The sequence below is a fragment of the Cyprinodon tularosa genome, unplaced genomic scaffold (assembly GCF_016077235.1).
Source record: "Cyprinodon tularosa strain WSP-4 unplaced genomic scaffold, ASM1607723v1 ctg187, whole genome shotgun sequence".
In the NCBI taxonomy this organism is placed as follows: domain Eukaryota; kingdom Metazoa; phylum Chordata; class Actinopteri; order Cyprinodontiformes; family Cyprinodontidae; genus Cyprinodon; species Cyprinodon tularosa.
This window is the reverse complement of record NW_024038657.1, coordinates 1,014,112-1,036,380: the sequence shown is the minus strand read 5'-3', so window position 1 is coordinate 1,036,380 and position 22,269 is coordinate 1,014,112. Positions and strand designations below refer to the sequence as shown.

The 22,269-nt window shown below is 37.7% G+C and overlaps 1 protein-coding gene across 8 annotated transcripts in view; it reads left to right on the top strand.

Annotated features, from left to right (window-relative positions):
• Window positions 1-22,269, top strand: part of camta1a (calmodulin binding transcription activator 1a) — a 418,830-nt gene that overhangs the window by 60,283 nt on the left and 336,278 nt on the right. Inside the window, exon 2 of one of the 8 annotated variants that reach the window (XM_038282728.1) lies at window positions 4,672-4,752. The exons of the other annotated variants lie outside the window; for them this stretch is intronic. The gene's annotated coding sequence lies outside the window, so the exon portion shown is untranslated. The remainder of the gene's footprint in view (window positions 1-4,671; window positions 4,753-22,269) is intronic. 8 annotated transcript variants of the gene reach the window in all.

Below are 22,269 nucleotides of genomic sequence, written 5' to 3'. Positions count from 1 at the left end.
AAAGCAGCACTCATTGCTTTTGAATACAAGCCGTGCTTTTACATATCAGGTGTCAAAAGTAAAGGGTGAATTCATCAATGTATTCACACCTCAGTGAGGTGGCAATTGTTCTAACTCTGTGACATAGATTGGGTGAAGATCCTCTTAGAGAGCGGCTGGAGAATGAGCTGACCCAGCCTTTTGATGCATATGTTGCACAGAATAATTGACCAGCTCTTTAGTCTGTAACTCCCTGTGGGCTGGGTAATTGTCTGTCCGTGTTTCTATTGTTTTAACTAACTAGTTGGCTGTCTTCCTTCTCAAATACCCAGTGGAAACAGGAATGATGGAAGGTTGTGGAACTCACTGATGAGACAGTAGTTTCACAAATCTTTGCGTGTTTATCTGTATTCTTGAGAACTCATCATCAAATGGATTGCTTTGTACTTACAGTAAAAAAAAAAAAAAAACATAATTAAACAATATATTATTGTGTGAGCTATTGTGTTATTTGCCCCGCTACAAAGGTTTTAATGCAAACCAGCGTATTTTCTATACACTAAAATGAGTTTCTGTGTTATGTTCCTACCTACATTTGTAGGAAACGTTATGAATCTTTCCTTTTTATTACACATTAACCTTCTATTATACATTGACAGTTGATGACCTCAGGATGTAATTACTGTTGGTTATTGACTACAGTGTTGTATAATTTACCAATTGTCAATAAAGTGCTCATCTACTGATTCACATTGTACGGCACAGTTTGAACCCATTCACTGTTTAGGGTTAAAATTACATCTTGTATTAAAATGTTGGCTAATTTTATTTAATGCATAATAATTTATATGTATCATTTAAAGTTTTTTTTACTGACTTACAAATTTCTCTATATAAACCACATACTTGGCTATACCAGGTTCTGTAAAGCACTCAGTGTTTTTGATCCTGTGGGATTGCCACTATTATTTGTTAAGGGTGTAATAAAAATTTTTTTCTATCTTTGCCAGTTACAAAGTTAAATTCTTTGTAATTTTTTTGAAGAAATTAAAAAAAGGAAATAAATGTAATTTACGTTTTTCAGTCGCCAAGAAATTAAATGAGGTCATTATATGCAGTTCAGAAAGCACTCACTCTACATTTTAACAGTGGGGGCACATTCTGTTCTGCCCCTCAGTGGGGGGCCCAGGGTATCGTTCCTTGCAAAGATAAGATTCTTCATGTGTCTGTCTGTGTGACAGGCGCTTGACTGTTCCTCTTCTGACAGCTCAGCTGAATGGTACATGTCCATCTGCAGTGTCTGCATCAGCTGCACGTTAATGGCCTCAGGCAGCAAGCTTGCATAGCGGACTTTCTTAAAAGAAATTGCCCCCATGCATTTTAAGAAAAAACGTAAAGACTGAAGTGAACCAGAGGAGAATTACACTGAGGATGGCTGGACTGGACTCCTGTGGTGGAGAGTAAGTTCATGGGTTTTATTTGATAACGGTATGATTCATTGCTGTCAGGTGCAGGGGAGGACCTGGCACACTTTGGGAATGTTTTGCTTCAGGACAAAGTTGGTGTCTTGTATTTGATCTATATCTGATTATTACACAATGGACCTTAGCTCATATTTAAAAAAAACATTGAGACAGTTAAACATTATTTTTGTAATTTTTTGTTCAGTTTACAGCATACATTATATAATGTATGCTGTAAACATTTTCTGCAGTTGTGTGTTGGTTAATTTGTTTAAAGAACTCAAGGAGCAGTGACTGTTGTGTTGGACATTTTGAACTCAAAAGCAGCAGAGCATTGGCTGAGGAACTACATCTCTATTTTATGTTCAAAAATCAATAATGGATACAGGTAAAACTAATATTCTCCCAATAAATGTTTCTTGAAATGTTCAGCGATGCTCTACAACAAGGTAACAAAACAAAATACTTTTTTTTAAATGAAGAGAGCGATTTTTAAAAATGAGACTAGTTATAGAATGTGGTTGCCCTTACATGAAGATGAAATGCAGATTTTTTTTTCACAAATAAAAAGCATCGCAACCCCGACAAAAGGATGAAATTATATCAGAAAGTTTTTTTATTTTTTTTTATTGGTGGAAATCAAGTACTTTGTACACAAACATATAAATAATTTTTACATTGAACACAGTTAGAATAAAAATAGTATACATTTCACAGAAATAAGTAACACATTTTTTATTTTTTTATTTTCATCCTATAATAATATTAAAAGCTGATCCTCAATCAGATATTTTCCCCTTGCCAAATCAAAATATTGCTATGCTGATCTCCTGACTTGCATCTAATTTGGAATTTGCATATCCCAGTCAAGTGTTCTGTAATTTGTCTTTGATGATTGGCTGGTCTTTAATAGATGGATTGCCGGAGCTCCCTGCTGGCCCGTCTTTTTTCCCTTTTCCCTTTTTGAGAGGCTAACAGAATCTTTGATATCTGATTTGACCATCACGACAGAATGAAAGCACTAATACAACACTGACCTGAATGAAAGTGATTAGGTGCAGAGTACCTTTGTAAAAAGCCTATTAAGTTTTACAGATGCTGTTTTGTTTGTTTCCCCTTTTTTTTCTGTTCAAAATGGAGGAGCCACGGGGGTAATCAGCAGATGTGGCTTTGAAGCTTTTCCGATGTCTTGTTGGGAGAAGCGAGATGCTTGCAACAGAGTGTCTTCATCCAGAGCATCCTTGAATCCCTATCATCAGCCCCCCTGAATCTCCCTTCCCCTCCTTGCAAAGTCTGGCTTGTTACCACAGAGCAAATACAAATGCCAGATAATGAATGACTGGAAGGCAGACTGGAGAAATTGGACTGTTTCAATTTCACAGCCAACAGCCACATAGATTGCCTTTGTTTTACTGTGAGTTTGGGTGGCAAAAGAAATTTGCAATTATTTGCGCAATTAGTAGTAATTATGGTATAAACATTTATCTTGTACTCCCAAGAAATTCTGCAAAGCAGCAAAGGAAGAATAGATTGTTTTTTCCCCCAGAAAGGGCTGCTCCAAACGTTGACGGCAATTAGCAACTAATACCGGTGGGAACCGCCGTCTGCTTAAACTCGTGCCATTTCCTTTACCACAAAGATCAGATAATTAATGATGGGTGGAGAACACGTGCAGGGCTACCATTTAGGCATTTGTACAGCGTTATGCTTTGCCATGCAGCAGTTTTGGTTGTTTCCTCTGAGAGGATTCCCCCCAGCACCCATGTGACACGCAGATTAAGATGAGTTTTGACTTGCTGTGCATGTTTTATCTAAGGTAGTGAAACTAATCACACAAAGATGCAGAATCATCTAAATTGTCTTCCCAGTCCTTGAGTCCCCCCATGTTCCTCTTCTTTTCATTACACTACAGAGGAATCTGAAAACACACCTACTTGAGAGTTGATTGTAAAGTGTTACACACCGATAAAACCAAGGGGTGTTTTGAAAGGCATTTCCTTTCCTCTTTCATTGCTGATATGTTGCCTCAGGCTTAATGTGTACAGAGCTGCTGTTTTACATCTGATATTGTTAAGATTTCATTTTTCAGGCAGTGAAGAGGACCTTGCAGCATATCTCTACCGACAAAACAGATACAAATATATGTTATGCTTTCTTCTTTAACGTGTAAACAGAGCTGTTGAATTCCTTTGCATGAATTTTTATGTTTTAGTAAAAAGCAACAGTTCGATGGGTCTTAATTAGAATATGCATATTTGAGTAAATGCTCCATGCTTCACTATATTTGCATTTTTTTTATTTTATTATTTAGTTGTGTGTTCACAAAGCACTCAGTTAACAAGATTAGGGCCTGTACTCCTTATCCCTCGATTAATCCATGGAAAACGGAGGAAAAATATGTCACTGAATCTCTTTAATGTTTGCAACCTGCTGATATTATGGTTCATAAAAAAAATCCACTAAAGTTTAAAGCAAAAATAAGCTGTGGCATTTTGTATTTTAATATTTTAGAGAATATATTGATTTGGTGCATTTGTTTAACCTTTCATTGGACTGACTCCAACAGAACTGAAGCAAAACATTGATAAAAAATTGTGCCACCTTAAACAGGTGAACACTTTCTGCTTGGACTGCACAGCCGTTTGTGTAGTTTTTCCTCATTTGGCATAGAGTAATGCCTTTATTGTTTTCAGTGTGCTGGAGCTTCACAGGCTGTTTTTTGCTGCTACTATAGGACTGGTATTTATTTATTTATTTTAGTGCAACCAAGAATGCTTTGTTTTACTAGTGTCTGCACTGTATGTGTTCTTCCTCTATGTGTGTAACTGTAGCTTGAAATGAAGGGTTTGAAATCATGACACAAAGAGCACCAGTGATGTGTTAGCAATGCATTGGAGGCTTTCTTAGTCCGCCTAATTTTGCTGAGAGGTTTCAGAATGAGCAAACATAAATTTATTGCCTAGACATGGTTATGGGATGATAAAAAAGATGCCCTCTATTGCTTTAAAGAGCTGGAATAAGTGTGTCTGCGAAACACTAAACTCTAAAATAGCCCTGCACCACTTAAGGAAACTGAGCACCACCAGTTGTGTACTGCTGTGAATCAGTGCTTACTACAGCATTGTGTCACATTAATATTTGAGTGCTACATATTGTCAAGTAGCTGTAGGACTTAAACAGCACTTACCCAGAAGTGTACTTACTTCACCTCCCTGTTTATTTCTTCCAGAGACATCCATGCAGACGCCATAATGGCTTCCGTGTTTATATTGAACTTGACCTCTGAACCCTGATCTCCTGCATAAGCTTGGTAATCATTTCATTTTTTATTTGGTGCTTTATGATTGATTTGAACCTTTTTGACATTATGAAACACTCATTGCCATTTTCTCTCACATGGTCGTTTGTTTCTGCAGTGCCTTGCAAAGGGATTATTATCACTTCATACTGTCCGTTTTTTTTTAATGAAAAATCTTGACATAAGATTTAATTTGATATTTAAGAAAAAAATGTAAAGTAATGAATCACTGTGACGTGGAAGTTCCATCACTATGGATGAAATTTGAGGAGCTTGTTGTGTCTAAATGAACATCTGAGTCATTACTTAAATGAAGCCATCAAAACAGAAGCAGCATCATGAAGATCAAGGATTATAGCAGTTTTAGGGTTTTGATAATAATAATAATGATAATAAAATTGAACATATTTTATCTCACAATGGAGAAATCCACTTTTGCATCTTAAACCATCCCCTTGGGGAGCAGTGGGCCTCTACAGTGCGGCACCTGGGGCGCAATCAGCAGTTAGGGGTTTTGCTCAGGGACCCAGAGGGCAGGCTGTGGAGATCAAACTGGGTCTGCAAACTGCTCTAACCACTAGGCCAACACTCCCCACTTGGAGAAGCTTCATGCAGATGTTAGTTTATAAAATTGCACCAACAGTTTTTCACATCTCATGGAGTAATAGATGGAGAATGGAGCACTTCTCCATCTATTGTGAGAGAATTAAGAATTTGGACAATTTCAATCTTAATTTCTCTGGAAGCATGGTAAGATTGTGAATTGTTGAAAGAGAATCACCAGGATTCCCCTCTTATATGCCTCAAGCTAAGTAAACAACAGCAAATTCTTCTGGACTATAATCAAGGTTTGTGGCAATTATGGAATTGTCACGTTCTTGGTTATCTTTACCAGGAACATGGAAGCAATTGAGCGCGGATGGAATTAAGTACATTGAAATCCTTGGATGAAACCATTTAGGGGCCGAAAAGAGACTTGAGGCCTGGGCCGAGGTTCCCCCTCCACCCAAACCCTAAGTGCTGCTGCAGAAGGGTTTAGATCACACAAGGGTTAAATCTATCTCAGTGGGTCAAAAAGCAGCAGAAAGATAACCCCAAAAAACTTGCAGCTGGGAATTTTGCTAAATCTGGTTAAAGAAACTAATAATTAGGGGCTCAATATTTATGTTCAACAATCTTTTCAAATATCTGTTTTTAAAAAAAAATATTAAAAGTTCTATTTTTCATTTTCTTCACAGTTATTCATTACCTTCTTAAATAAACTGAAATTGGTTTATGGTTATGTGCCAATGTTTCAAAACAAGTTAAAGGGTACAGTATAAACACTCCTGCAAGGCACTGTCCTTTATTCTGTCCTCTTTTCCTTTTGTTATCCATCATATTAAGTTTATTGAGTAAAATTTCAAGTGTTGTATTCTATTGATTTAAATGTATTTTTATTTTGTATTTATCTCAGCTTTATTGTCCTTTAGCAATTAAGGTTTCACAAATAAGCTATCCTGTGCGATCGCAAACATCTTTCACTTCTTTCTCATTCTGTCATTTATTTTCATCATCTTTGTATGATAAAACATCTAACCATATTTCCATTGATTTTTTTTTAAATCTATTACCAAGGATTACAACTCCCCATTTCACACATTGTGTAATGCAGTAAGTCTCTGTCACCATCTCTCCCTTTCCTCTACTCTTTGTGTGTGAGTGTGTGGGTGGAGGTAATGTTTGAAAGTGACAACACAAGGAAACTAAAGACAAAAGGAGGCAATGTGGCACAGCAGTGCTTTGCAGAATTGCATCCCTTGTGTGTATTATGCTATTATTTCCTGAAATATCACCCAAACACCCACCACACAGACAGTAAGATTAAAAAAAGGCGTCTTTTTTTTTAACAGAAAAAAGTCTCTGTAATCGGTTGGCATTCAGAGGTAGCAATAGGCCAGCAGGCCACTGGTTTGGCAGGGCCAGGGCTAGATGTTCGAAGAGCTGGCAGCAGGAGGGAGAAGCAAGTCACAAGGTTGCAACCCAGAGCAGTCGACTTGCTTGTCTCAGCAGAGTAAACATCACCCCTCGTCTGCACACAGTAATGACTAACAGCGCTGGACGTGAACAGATAAGGACCGTTGCCTTGTCCTGCCAGACCCCACACATGCCTTTCCTGTAATCTTCAAGCTTTTTTTGCATTCCTCAAACCAAGCAGAATCATGCCAATGCTGTTTAGTTGCTTGGAAGTCTTCTTACCTTTGCTCCTGTTTGTTTACGTTAACATAACCTCACTCAGAAGGCTGCTGAACTTAATCAGAGAGAGGATAGATAAGTGTAGTGTTTAGTCGGTGAAGGAATCCTCACTAGAGTTTGTTTTTGATGAGGCACAGTTGGAGTTTCGACACACTGACCATCGTACACACAAACTTATCAGACTAATCAGGAGCAGTCGAAAGGCAGCATAACAACAGGAAATTATGAGTGATTGGGAGCATCTTGAGATCTGACCCTGAGGTGTTTGACTGATTTTCTTTTAATTGGTTGTCGTCTCCCACTTGACACCATCAAAGCCTCACTCTGGAGGTGAGGCCGATGTAATGGTTCTGTGATAATTTGTCGAGCAAGATAAGACGCATTGCTTTAGAGCATTTAAGATGCGGTTGAATCATAAAATAGTCTCCAAATTACCGCTTTAACGTTAATGAAGAAACGTTGAGATGACATAGTGGGAGACTAGACACAGTTTTTTAGACATTTTCTCATTCTTACTAAATGCTTCTTTTCTTAGTTGTTGCAATTTTATACCTTAATGTAAATCTTTAAAACACGAGAGACAGCAAATTGAGTAAAAGCCGTTAAAACATCAGCAAACAATTTATTGAGTTGAGCTTATGGTTATATCTTTATTTGTCTTCAGTGGTACTCATAACATATTCAGCACCTCTTTTAGTGGTAGGCTGCAAATTGACTATATCAGACCCATCTGTTGTTCTAATCTTTACTGTTTACCTCAGCTCTCAGGCTTTAGCTTTACTGCGCCTAAAGGGAAATCTGTCTTCAAATGCACACACAACTGTGAGCGATACATAAAACAGTAAACAAATTTCATCAATAAATGAAGCAGATGCTAATAACTTCCTTGATTTCATTATTCAAAATCCATGTCACAAGGACTGTAAAAAAATGGATGAATAGTAGAAGAGTCACAAACTAGTTATTTAAACAGAACCGAATTGAAGTGCCTTGCAAAAGACAGAACATTTTTTCATGTGAAAACCAAAAGTTCAAAGTCTGTTCATTATAAAACCCATCTTTTGTATATTTTACAACTTCACATATTTGGTATTTCTCGACCAACTTTCACCATCTGATTTTGCTCTGCAAAATAGCTCAAGCTCAGTCAGATTGGTTTGGGCGAAGTGGAGAACGGCAATATTACAACATTGCTGCTTTCTTTCAGCTAGATAAGATCTGGACTTTGACTGCAGCATCAACACGCATTGCTTTATTTCTATATAAACCATTCTACCATATTAGAGGTCATTGTCCTGACAAACACTCTCCCATTACTCTGACCAGACCTTCCTGAAGAAAAGCTTACCCACAGCATGATGCTACCACTACACCATTTCCCTTCAGATACAGATGTGACTAGTAGTCGTGCTGAGTTTCCATAGACCTCGTGGCTGATTCACTTTGTTCCCTTTAAGCAAAATTTCTCACTAGGTGGGGCTGTTGAGCTCCAACTCTAGAGCAAAAACAAGTAGTATGTCAATCTACCCTTCTCTCTAACAACACTCCGACTACATTCCCACCCTGACCTCCATTTCCACTCTTCCCTCACTCCTTGCCATGTTAAAAGAAGTAAGTAGTTTCTATTTTTATTTTCCATGTTCACAATATAACTTTATTTTTGCAAATAATCTGCAGGACAGCCTCTCCCCCATTTAGCTCCTATGCTGCACTGCTTTGATGATAGCAAGTAGGGAGGGGCAAAGCACTGAGTGGCCATACATGCACGCAGAACCGGCTGGCTCATAAACAAGAGACTGAAGAAGAACACAGAAAGACAGTGAGTGCATCGTACCACAGACCATGTAATAAGATACATGTAGTTTCTTACATTACTGTCTGTTCTTTCTGTCTAAATTAATAAACTATTTCTCATTCCTCCTTTACCTCCATACATGTGCAGCTGTTTCATTGGATTGTTAAACAACACTTGCTGAAATGTTGAATAATTGGAAGGTTCTCCAGACCTCCACCATTAGCCTGTTTTCTTCATTTCTCGATCTCCATGGGAATTTTTGTTTACTAGTATTCTCTAAAATGGCATTGACAAAGCAGCTTCATTGAAACTGAGACCACATAACACAAAGGTGAACCTAATTAGTACACTAATTAGGTGACAGAGTTTTAAATAAACATTTTTACATATTCATTAAACATTTTTTAAAAACAACCCATAATTTACATTTTTTGATTTCACTAATATGCAACTGTGTGTCCATCACATATAATTTAAATAAAGATCATAGTTTGTGATTGTATGTTTAAATGAATACGTTTGCAGGGCTTTTTAGTGCCTGCAGGGCCACGATTTGTGTAATCCATTAAAGATGTTTATTGTAGAAGTCCTTTTTTGCAGTTTTGCAAATAATGTGATACAGAAATACAGTCCAGTCTCGCTTGCATTTGAATTACACAGCAAACTTTACTACAGAAACATTCATAACATCCTGCTTAGCATATTCAAGAAAGAATCCTCTACCCATTTCTTTTAGTGAGGGTGTAGTTACTTCTGGGATGGTGCATTTGTTTATTGGAGACATTTAGAGCCTGTTAAAATGTGTTAAAAAGCCCATTTAGCTGCTGTTTATGGCTTACAGGTTTATCAAAGTAAAATATTTTGTAAGAGCGTCTGCATAAACCACTAAGGAGCACCAGTTTTGTCATCTTGGAGCGAGGAAGCTAGTGATTGAAAAATGTTGAGGACATTGTTGTAATACAAAGAGAGTTGCAGAGCCCTGGAATTTGCATGGGAAGAGGGAGCTGCCTGGGACTCGGCAAAGACAAGTGTTTGCCATGCCTAGTGATGTGCGAGACCGAGTCAGCTGAAGATTATTGTTAGTATACTGAGAAAAGATCATGAATTCCAATGATTCCCCAAAGCGCAGAGAGACAGTTTGCTGGGCCTGTGCCTTTACCCCCTCTGTCTCTGTGTGCCTCTGCAGACTGCTGTCATCACTGATAATTCCAAGTTGAAAGGAGCTGATGGTGTCCCACAGTGTAGTGTTTTACCATAATATGGAGATAATGCTGTTTTTGGTTACATGTAGATGTAATATTTAAGAAGGAAACTAAAATTCAAACATGCCTGGCACTGCATATATAACATTCTAAAGAAACAGGGATAAGAAGAACAGTTGATGTTAAAAAAATGTCATCCTTTTGAGCCTTTCGACTATGTGTTAGGGCGCAGCTTGTGAGACGTCTCAGCTCCATTAATTTCTGCACATCAAAGACATGCCTCCTCCCAAAGCTGGTGTAGTCTTTAGAAGGGCTCATCATCCCCAATTACAAATTCACCCAAGGATCTTGTGAAGAATACATGCAACCCTATAATTTTGTTCATTAAAACCTGACTAACGTGGGTTGGTCCACACCCCAGTTAAGTGTTACGCCGTGATTGGGCTTGCAGCTGGTAGTCCTTGTCCTTCTTTGACCTGTTTTGTTAACTCTACTGCTGTATTTCACTGTCTGATTAGATGTCACTCAATTAAAAGCACATTTCTGCTGGGAGAGGAGCCTCTCTAGTTGCCATGGATGCTGTGTGAAAGGTAGCCAAGTTGTGTAATGTTTCCCAAAGCGCCATAATGAAATACCCACACTCGTGCAAACCGTGCACACATACAGCCCAAACTTTCACACCCAATCAATAAAAGTTGTGTGTCTTACTTTTTTTTCTACAATGAAAAATTATAAAGGATGTGCATAGCAAACCACAGAGGACTCGGCCGTTTTATAGTCAGCTCTGAGGAAGCACAAGGATTAATAGACCTCTCCTAATATGCATCGCATTGGTGGTCCCTGAACAGCCTGATCAGGTAAGGCCCAGGGAAGCAAGGATAATTTATAAGTGCTTCATTATTTTACCTTCAGATTTCTCTGTCTGGCATTGATTTAATAAACACTGATGTATCTCCTTGTAGAAGAGAAGTGCCATTTTTCATTTCCCAGATTTGCTATCTTTGTTATCGCAGTTATCTGTTGAGCTCTGCCATTTCAGCGGTAATACGTTCGCAATCTCAACTGCATGCAGGAAGATGGGAAATAGTGCAATTCTTCTTCGGCAGATATTCCCTTTAATGCTTACAGAAAGCTTTTTGAAAAGGAGGAAAAAATATACTGTCTTTTGCATCTGACTTTGTGCTTGCTTGTCCAGACCTGGCTTTGTAAATTAACTGGATGTTTAATGAAGTTCCTCCAAAGTGCTCTGATTAGCCGTGATAGGATTCAACAATGTGTGACATCAACAGTGAGGTACAATAATTAATGATCTATCAGTGTGTTCTGATGATTAATGTATTTGTTTTTGCAGTTTGATGGACCCACAAACTGTGTGAAAAAGACAATGAGCTCTGCCGCTGTGTATTCCCTGAAGTGAAGGCAGGCAACAGAACTGTATCGCATCATAAAAGCATTGAAAAATTCAACAAAAAGGAAAAGGAAAACACAGGCTCTTTATTATTAAGGTTAACTGTCAGTAAATAATCGTGCTCCTCCCCTGATGGTTTTGTAACAGAGAAGCTTGTTTGGGGGGGGGGCTTTAAAGGATGCCCCTCTGAAGTGTTAAAAGCAGCTTGTGGTCAGATTACGTGTGTATGGCTGGCACATCAAGTCATGATGAAAATGAAATGGAATGATCAATTTGCCTTGCTTTAATCCCACCTCTCTAGCTGCGTCTCATCGATTTTTGTGTTCAGCGTCCCTGATAACAAGAATCATTTAAAGGTCACATTTTGATATGTTGTCAAAAAGAAAACATTCTTAATGCATTGTGAGTGGCCTTTAAAGCTTATGTTTGTCAGAAAGCGCATGCTGAATCCTGGCACCTCAGACAGATTTATAGAAAACAGGCGCCAAATTGCCCTAGTCTCAGCGACTCTCAGTTCCAAAGGCAGATGACACTTTGAATGAACTTTTTTTTATATATTCCTAAGATCATTTCAATTAAAAAAACATCTCTTAAAATGGTGAGTTTCCATATTAAATGGTGTGTACCAAAATGATTTCCACCCAAGCATGTATTTTTAATTCATCCGAGGATTGCTGACTTTTCAGTAGTCATTTGTGACGCAGTTTCTTAAATTAGCCTGTTCCATGTTATCCTGATGAGGTAATCAGAGGACAACACCATTGCTAGTTTTCTGCTCACAACCTGCAGCTTTACATTTTTTGTTAGTTAGAGGACCCAAAGGCCTCTTGGATAATTAAAAGCCATTACCACAAAAGCAACTTGAGAGAAATAGTTTAGTTTGCAAATTTAACACAGGCACGATACGGAGACTTTTGGAGACATACTTTGTGGTCTGATCAAATTGAAATTGAGAAATGTCTCTATTTTTAGAGAAAAAAAAGGGGAAGCTTCAAGACTTGACAATATTATTTCAACTTTGAAGTTTGTTGGTGGCAGTATCAGGCTGGGGGGGGGGGGGTGTTTTAAGATGTGTTGGTGAAGTTAGAGACTGAATGGGAGGAAATGAGAATCCCCACGGAAGCAATGAAATAGCCTAATTTAAACTGAACAGAAAATGAAAAGAGAATGGAAACAGAGGACGAGATTAGTAAAACCTCTGCATTATATATTCAAGCCTTCAGCATGGATGATGACCTTGAGCCTTTTTCGGAGTGCCCTTTACAAAGAGCCAATCTCAGTGCTGTAGAAAATGTGTGGGTACAGCTGAAAAGGTGTGAGGGAGCCACATTGTCAACAAACTTGATTTTGTTTAAGATAAGAAAACAAGTAGAATGCAGATATGAGAGTTAAACGTGACAAAAAAAAGTAAAAGTAAAAGTTAAGTTAGAATAATTTGCAGTTAGTAATGGAAAAAAGGCATGTTCAGGTAAAAAAAAAGTACAATTGTTCACATTTAAAAGAAAATCAGTCAGTTAAAAGGGCGATTAGCAAAACCTGTCTAATGATTGTAAAACAAAGACTGATTGTAAAATAGAACAAGTGAAAATATGTGCAAATGGACCACAACGGTGTTCCTCACTGACTGAATGGTTTATATTAGGAAATTTGACACCGTGTAAACAATTCTTTATCAAATCAAGAACATGTGCAACCAGTAGCATGGTTGGAAACACTGGAACTGCTCAAAGCTGAGCTGTTGAAATTAAGTATCTTGGGAGGTGATCTATTGTACATCTAAGATGCAACAGTCTGTCACTAAAAGTGCTTTTCACCTTTCCAACAGCTTCATATTTGGTTTGGGAGACTCGTCCAGCAGTGATGTTCTTTTTTTTTAAAAGTTCCTCTGAATCCACCGTTTCCTCTAAGCTGCAGATTAACACCAAAAAATTGGGTGATGCCACCACACAGTTAAAATAAGGTCTTTATGTTCACCCCTTGTGCTCCAAAGACCTTATTCTCCTCTGCAGGTAGAGTCTTCTCTGGCGCTTCCCGTAAAGATCATCACTGTTGTTTTTCCAACCTAGTTTATTGTTAAGGTAAACACCAAGAATCCCCTAATATTTATATCAGTTTCCTAGGCTTTCCCCACTGTTATTGAGGTAGGTCTACAAGAGAAGTTTTGCTATTTCTGTCATAATGAATGGGCCAATATTCCAGCAAATTGTAAAAATCTTTGTCTCTAACCATGCTGTTAGAGCAACAATATACAAAAGATAAATGCTGCTTGTATATACATGTTAGCGTCTGAATTTGAAAAAGTGATAAAACCTATCAAAGAAAATCGTCACTCATTACTCTTAGTAATATATGAAGTAGTTTACTATTCTGTTCCTTCATAATTTAATAAATGTTTATTCTGGAAAACTTGAGTCAATGAGTAAAATAATGTGTCTTTGTATAGATTATATGTAAATATATGGGGTTTCAGTTGTTCATGTTATCATATAATGCAGTTGCTGAGAGCAGCAGTGCCCAGAGTTTGAACAAATATCCGGGGCTGACCTTTACTGGCTCTAGCTGTAGGATATGGAGCTGTGCATCATGGACCAATGCCTTGGGCACTCAGGATTCTTGAGGTGGGGGGGATTTCTTCTGGGAGATTCTGATCAAACAGAGAGCATGCACGGTTATCAAAGCTGCTGCACTTGGTTTGTACAGTTTTGTGTACAAGCCAACGATTACACCTCTTTCCTTCATACATTATGGATTAGCTTAAAGTATATTTCAGTCACTGAACAACAAATCAAATACATGAAATCAGAGAAAACCATTTTATATAGTTCACAGTGAGTTTGGCTTATAAAACAAACTATTTTGAAGGTGTTCTTGTAATTGTTTGAGTGTATATAGAAAAACACTCTCTGATATATATTTATCAGAGGTATATGCCAAATGTGTAGGCTAGAAACAGTCCTTAATAAGAAATATATAATTAGGTTCCAGACGAATATTTTCACCAGGTGCGGCGGGTGCAGGCCTAAGTATTGGCCAATCACATCAACTTCTCTCACGTTCATTAAAATCAGTTGACAGTTTAATGGTTGGGGGAGGAACATTGAGTCTGGCTTCACAGAGGGGAGAAAAAACAATTTCTCTGGAGGGTGCTTACTTTCTAAAGCAATATACCAAATTTAACAGATTCCCAAACATACATTAACATCATAGAGCAATATACATAAAATTACAGAGGTGGTAATGTAAATGTAATTGTGGCTGACAACGCTGAGCACAAACATACAAAGAGGAACTGTAAGTACAGTATAAAGTATCTATCTATCTATCTATCTATCTATCTATCTATCTATCTATCTATCTATCTATCTATCTATCTATCTATCTATCTATCTATCTATCTATCTATCTATCTATCTATCTATCTATCTATCTATCTATCTATCTATCTATCTATCTATCTATCTATCTATCTATCTATCTATCTATCTATCTATCTATCTATCTATCTATCTATCTATCTATCTATCTATCTATCTATCTATCTATCTATCTATCATCTGTCTGACTGCTTGGTCATCCATATAGATTTTGCATATAGTTGATTATCCTAATTTTGTTCTAGGATCAGATAGGGATTTAGCATCAGTTTAGACCTAATCTTAAGTGTCTTGCCCCAGTATTGGGAGCTCTTGATCATATCATCTTTAATTAATGTTTTGGGGCTTTTTAAAAACATTTTAAAACTCAGCTAAATTAAAGAAACCTAAACACTAACAAGGTTAAAGTAGATTTGATATGATTTGACAGGAAGGGTTTACATTCTACTTCCAACATTAAAATAGCTGTCAGCTTCCATTTGCCATGAACCGGTACAGAAAAGGAGGATGTTTTAAGCCAATTTGCAAATTAATAAGTACATACATTTATGTTTCAGTAGAAAAAAACATTATTTTATCACAGCAAGATTAATTCTATTACAGTTAAAGAAGGGTTAAAATTATGAGTGCATTATTCCAGCTTGAGTTTTGTTTTTTGTTGCTTTTTTTCAGGGCCCAATCTTGTTTTTTCTTTTTAGCTCTTGTGGAGCTAAACAGAGGGCGAGGAGAGCTGACTGAGTTCGGGATAAGAGGAGCACAGAGCTCTTCCACTCAATGCTTGGGTCAATATAAAACCTCATTACTGGGGTGTCATAGAAAATTTGTGCACTTTCTGCTCCATCTAGCAGCAATTTTGCTGGATAAGCACTGCACTCGTTTGGCTCGTTTTAAGCATTTTCACTAAAGAAAAGCCTGAAAACAGGAAGCTGTTGCTACCCTACAGGGGCTCAGGCGGCAGACATTTCCCCCCAGCATAGGGACAGCTCGTAGATCTTACTGTTGGATCTGTGTGCATCCGTGCATGCATATATGCATGCATATTGCAGACACTCCTACTTTGAGTCTTTAGTGTCTATAGGGTGAGGTTGCATCTGTTTTTTTGTAGGTATGTGTTTTGATAAATCATAGGAGAAACTGTGATTTCAAGACAGATTTAAAGAAGAGTTATTCTATAAGATTATCTGTTTGCCAAAATTAATTTGCAGAAATACATAGCATTTTTAAGACAGAAAGTGTCATGTGTGATTTAAGTAAAGCTTTTGCTTCATCATATTTCTGTCTTTCTCCAGCTAACATGCACATCTAAATCATTCTGCTTCTCATCTCCACCCCCATGCAACAAGAACCTGTCAGAGGGGGGAGATGAATGCTACATTAATTTCTGACAGGCAGCTGGAGGATGTATACACGAAGATGGTATTTCTTTTAGAATTTTAAGCATCTACAAAAAACTAATTTTATGAAAGTAAAAATAATGATGTGTTAAGAGGTATGGATTCTTCCATCTTGGATAGGCTTGTTAGACATCACCACAGTGACCCCAATCACTTCACATTGGAATCTTATTATTTCAGAGGTAAATAATCATTCAAAGAAAACTGATAAAGGTTGTAAATGTTGTTTGGCCATCTTGTTAAGTGTTTTTGTTTTTGTGCAGCTACTGTGACCGTTGTTAAACAATTTGTACAAAACAAAGGCCTGAATAAAACATGATCAAACAAAAACCAAGCATGCACGGAACAACATAGAAAGGTCAGAAAGAACACTGGCCATAATTATGGCAGGAGAATTTGCCAGGAATGTACTAATTAAACCACAAACAAATCCCCGGTCCAACTTCCCTTTCTCTCCCTGCAGTCCCACCACAGGGCTACATATTAATCACCAGGGAAGGGGAAACAAATACTTTGCTGCCAAGTATGGTTGTACAAGCACAAAGGCATACTGGATGCACTGATATTAGCCAGATTTTTAAGTGAGACCAAAGGAGACTCAAAGCAGTAGGTGGATCCATATTTGATTAAATAGTAAAAAGCTAGACTGAGCTGAAGGTTGAGCATCCCCCTGCTGGAACAAGGACTGCTACCAATCAGTGTTTCTAATTGAAGTGGGCGGTAAGGCCTTTCTTAACACCCGAGTGGAGAAAAAAAGGCAATCAAGGTGGACTGTGTTGAAACATAGACTGGCGTGCTCAGGCTAAATCTCTGATTCATTTTTGCTCTGAGTTTGTGTCTGTGAGTGTCTTTACAAATTTGTGTGTATAATTTGGCTTAATCAAGCTGTTTACCTCCAGTGGTTTGTCTGCAGTGTTCTTGTCTGAAGATCTGATGTTTTCCGCATGTAAATGTGAGCTTCCAGAATATGCTCTATGTGGGGCATTCTCTAATGGCTGAAAAGTCACACTATATAAAGAAAGAGAATCCTCAGAACCATTTATACTGCAGTATATAATGAATGAGTAGACTATATGTTATAAAAAGCTTTTTTATTACAATTTTTATTGTCGTCAGTAACTTTTAATTCAACATAAATGCATACTAAAAAATCTAATCAGGTAAATATTATGTAATATTAAATAAACATGATTTAAAACAGGCCAAAGCAGTGTTTTTCATGTTGGACTTATTGTTTTTAGATACAAATATCTATGAAATTTCCATGTGTTATTTTAGGCATAAGGTAATTTAATACAAGACTTAGATTCCTAGCCTTTAGAAATGCTTTGTTAAACACTTGTAGCTCCCTAAATATTCCTGTTTCTAATGTTTTTGAAACAATGTGAAAGTTGAGGTATTTGCACAGGTTTACAGATGAGCCTTAAGTCACCATCTTTTCTTTGGGGAGAAAATTAACTGTTCAGTTAGCATTTAGATATCTCTAAACTAACAAAAAGGAAATTAAAAGTCTATTCCTTCTCCATTCCTTTCTTCAGTCCCTCTTTCCTTCCTTGCCCTTTCTGTCGGTCAGCTGCTCCTTGCAGTTTGGTGTGAGAGAAAATGTTTTACAGCTCCCTGTAATCCAGATGGCTAACTGTACACAACCTCCAGCTCTGAATGATAAATGGCAAAAAAGCACATTTCATCCATCGCCCAGCTTACCTCTCGGCTGCACACTGATATTCCCGCTGAACGTGTTGTGAAAAGCACAGTTGGATGTATTGGAAGCAGTGTACTCTGGAGGGGTTTTTTACAGCCATAGTGCTGACCGAGGCTGCCTTTGCTTTTGCTGTTCGTGCCTTAAAACCGACCAGCTGTGTCCAAAATGTTGATCATTTTCCATCAGCTTGTAAGTGGGATTTTGACCTAATGGGAAGCTTCAGCTGCATTTTGTCCCTCTGCTGTGATACAAAAACACTCAATTATTAACTGTAAGTGATCTACGCTCCAGCTTGCCTCAGGAACAGGTGTGTACTGCTAACGGATCAGTAGCATAAGCATTGTTCAAGAAATCTGAACTGTTAATTGTTGGTAGAACCACCCTATAGGGTGCTATAAAAGCCATCCATCCAGGGAATTAGCTTGTACCTTTTACAGCACTACCTAAATGCAGTATTGGATGTTTGCTTTCTTGCTGTTGTATGTTGGAACTTCCACTGGTCTGACCTGGGAGCGAAGCCCTGGGGCTCACCCAGCACCAAAACCCGACTGTCCCATAGAGCTTGCTGACTGGCTGGGTGGCTGGCTTGCTGGCTGATAAAACAGCCATAGAGAGAGTATGCTTTCCCAGTTAATCATCTCACCAACTCACTTCTGCCTGATTGTATTGGCGGCTCCAGGGATCTGCCATAATTGGATCCTTGTAAGTGGGATGGAGGAGCTAAACAACCAGATTGCTGTTTGTTTATACCTTTTCATATATTAGTAACGTGCAGAGATTTTTCAAGCAGCCTGGGACTTCACTCACCGCTTGCCGCTCTAATTAGTAATTCATTCTTAACATATGCCTCAATTGTGGACCTATCCAGCTATTTGTGATTAACTCCACTTTAATTAGAGTCACTCATGCAGACTTTTGGCTCCACATGGACGTGTAATGGGCACTTGAGAACCACCAGTACTTTGCATGGTTATATGTAGAGGATGGAGAACTTTATGGGCTTGGGCTTGAAACTTGAAAAGAACATGTTTAATAATACAAGGAAAAAAGTGTGGGGAATAACATACAGAGATGTGTATATTTTGTGTTGAAGCCTGCAGAATTTTTTTCTGTTTATGGTGCCTTGCAGAAGTAATCATTTTGTAACTGCATATTGGAACAAAACAACAAACAAACAGCAGTTCATGGTGTGAAGGGCAGTGAAAATTGTGCATACACCTCAAAATAATTTCCTTATGCAATCTGAAAGTATAACATACATTTAAATCCAGCCCTCCATAATCAGTTCATTGTAGAACCACTTTGTGCTGTGAGCATCTTTTCAGACGTGATGCTCTCAGTTAGTGCCAGAGATTCTCAATAATTCTCTACTTCTGTGCAGAACTTTTACAGGTAAATATCCTTTAATCTAAACATTTCAATAGTAGCTATAGTTATATATGCTTTAATTAGTGTCTCCATCCCTTTCTTGCAGTATGATGGTGCCGCACTAAAGGTCACTCATGGTGATATGTAGTGTTAGTTTTCCACCATGAACAGAATTTTCCAGGGAGTTCAGCATTGGTTCCAACAGAACAGAGGACCTCCTTTCCACACAATTTGCATTAATCTCTAGCGTGTTTGGGTTTCCCAAAAATATGACTTCTTTTGCCACATTTTCAACAATAACTTATCACAGAGGTAACAAAGTAAATTTAATTGAATGCTGTGCTTAAGTACAGTTTGAAGAATTGTACTTCACTTCAGTAGAAGTTTTTGCAAGACATCACTTTTACATCACTAAATTTCTGTAAAAGCTTTGGCCAATTGTTACATCTGTTGGTTAGTTATTAATGCAGTTTTTGTGTTATTTTGTCCCACATACATACTCTAAAATTTTACTCTTCAGCCCTCATACAGTAGGTAATGATATGCTGCTTTGAGCTAGTTGCAAGTGGAATAATTGTGATCATTTGGTGCAGTTGGTGTTGCCGTACAGGCCTGCCTTAGAGCACACCCCCCAGGCTGGATACATGTGGAGTGTTTTACCTGTCTAAGCTCACACTGAGATTGGTGTGCGGGTTTAAAAACGCTGCATTGTCATGGATGTGAAAATGAAGGTAGACATTTTCCCTAAAACGAGAAGGTTGCCTGATCGAATACCAGCCTGGGCACAAAACACATTATGTCAAGATACATAACCCACTTTTTCAATGTACAGTGAAAAATGTTACCATGACTGTGTGATTGTGGCTGGCTTTAAAATCCACAGGTGTAGAATGGCAGCAATGCTTCCTCCACCAAGTAGAGCACAGGGGAATGAATAATGCCTGAATTATAAAAGAATTTTTTTGCAATTTTGCCATACTTTTTTCGATAAAGCATTAAATGTTTCACAAAGATATGTTCACTGTTTGCTATTTAACTTGGTCCAATTTTTAACATCTTGATCCTTCCTTGGTCTTGGTTTTTCTAACTACGTTTGGTAATTTTTTTGTCCTTAATAAGCCTCTGATGCATTCATTAAACTATAGTACTTATGCTTAGATAATATACACATGGTTTACTGGCTTTCCTGATAATTCTATAACAAAATATTTGCAATGGACTGAGAGATAAAAGTAGGTTTGAATTATTCTGCAAAGTATTCTTAGCTATATCTTAAAAAAGGTTCATATTGTTTTCTTACATCCTACATGCATTTTATAAGATATCCTTTCTCAGATTTAGACCTGTATCACCTTTAGCTTCTCATTTTTGATTATTAAAAAAAATAAGGAACAATATTAAAATAAGTATTTAGAATTGGATCATATTTGATTAATATAATCTATTAAAAATGCACAGACATTCTTTATCATAAGAATTTCTATCATAATTCCAGCATTTTTCTCTTACCCATTCATTTTTAACATATAAATTGATAAATACCTTGTGACTATTTACAAGCTTTACAGTAATAGAATGGAAAGCACTGGATTTAGTGGCATTATGGCAACAAAAATTACCAGAGATAGTATATTTTTTTTAGCCAATCTGTAACTCAGGCTGGTGCAACATCTGCAGTACTTTTAGTTGAAAGAAAGACATGGAAAAATTAGCAGCTATTTTTACTCCTGATTAACACAAACTAAAGCGTCATGGTTACAACAGTTTTACCATGACATCCACCTGAATATTTTCGGAACCACCTCATAAGGGCTTGATTAAATACATTACACGGAGAACCTCTAAGACTGCCTAAAATAGGACAATTCAGAACTTAATTAACAAAAATATAAACTAAACAATTAAAATATTAAAAAGAAAATAGAGAAAACTCAAGGACATATTTCCATCCTAATTGCATGGATAGAAATAGAGGAACAATAGGAGGGAAATAACTAAAGAATGTCTATGTTCACAGGATGTAAAACTTATGAAAACCATGCATCATGTCTCTTACTGTTCACAATTAGGTTCCAGTTTTAACTTTACATGTAGGAGCTTAATCTAAATCTGTGGTGCATTGAATTATCTGCCGTGAGTCCTTGGCAGCACAGAGAGACTCACACTGAGTTTAATCTAACAGTTTCCCACCTTTCAACAACTTGTCGCCGCCCACTGGTTCAACAACGTTACTTAATCAACTAGGATTACATATTTCTTTTATCAGCTCCTTTGCTGTAATTAAGTTGCACCTTTGTCAGACAGCCCCGGTGTCACCTTGGAGAACGTGTTTGAAATGAGAATGTTTGGACGCGTTCATGATAAGGAATTAAAATATATCAGTCATGACCAACAGACAGACTGTCCTTGCAATGTACAGCTGTTATGGAGAATTTGCAAACTAAATGTAAAATACTTGCTACATTGGATGACTCTAATACCACAATTCAGTGATTAAATGCCGACAGCTTTGCAGATTAACTTGGAAATGGGGTTTGTGGGGAAACTCCTGCAGGGAAGGGGCCATTTGAGTCACATGCCCCCAAGTTCCCCCACAGATAAAGCTCATTTTCTCTAGCAGTGGGGTAGAAAGTGTGGCTAGCACAGCCCATTTGGTTTTAGCCTCACATGAGGCCCACAGGGGTAGCCAGCATTTTATTTAAGGTCACAGGGAATAAATGGGATTCAGACGGTGTCTGGCAGGTTATGGTGGACAGGGCCTTGGCTGGGGCCTTCCAACCCTGCTGCCCCCGGGCGCCTTCTCCATCTTTTCTTGCAGGAGAGTGCAGGTCTTTCCCTGCTTTCCATTTTACTGTCTGAAGTCCCAGATAAATAGCTCACAACTCTCCTACTTCTAAAACCAGCACTGTGTCAAAGGGTAATAGCATGTTAAAATTCCCCTCAGGTTGTTTAAAAGGGTAACTGCCAAAGAAAAGGGAGGGAAAAAAAAGAGAAATCCCAGTCAAAATTTCCCTGATTTGTATTTAGCTCAATAATAAAAAAACAAAGAAC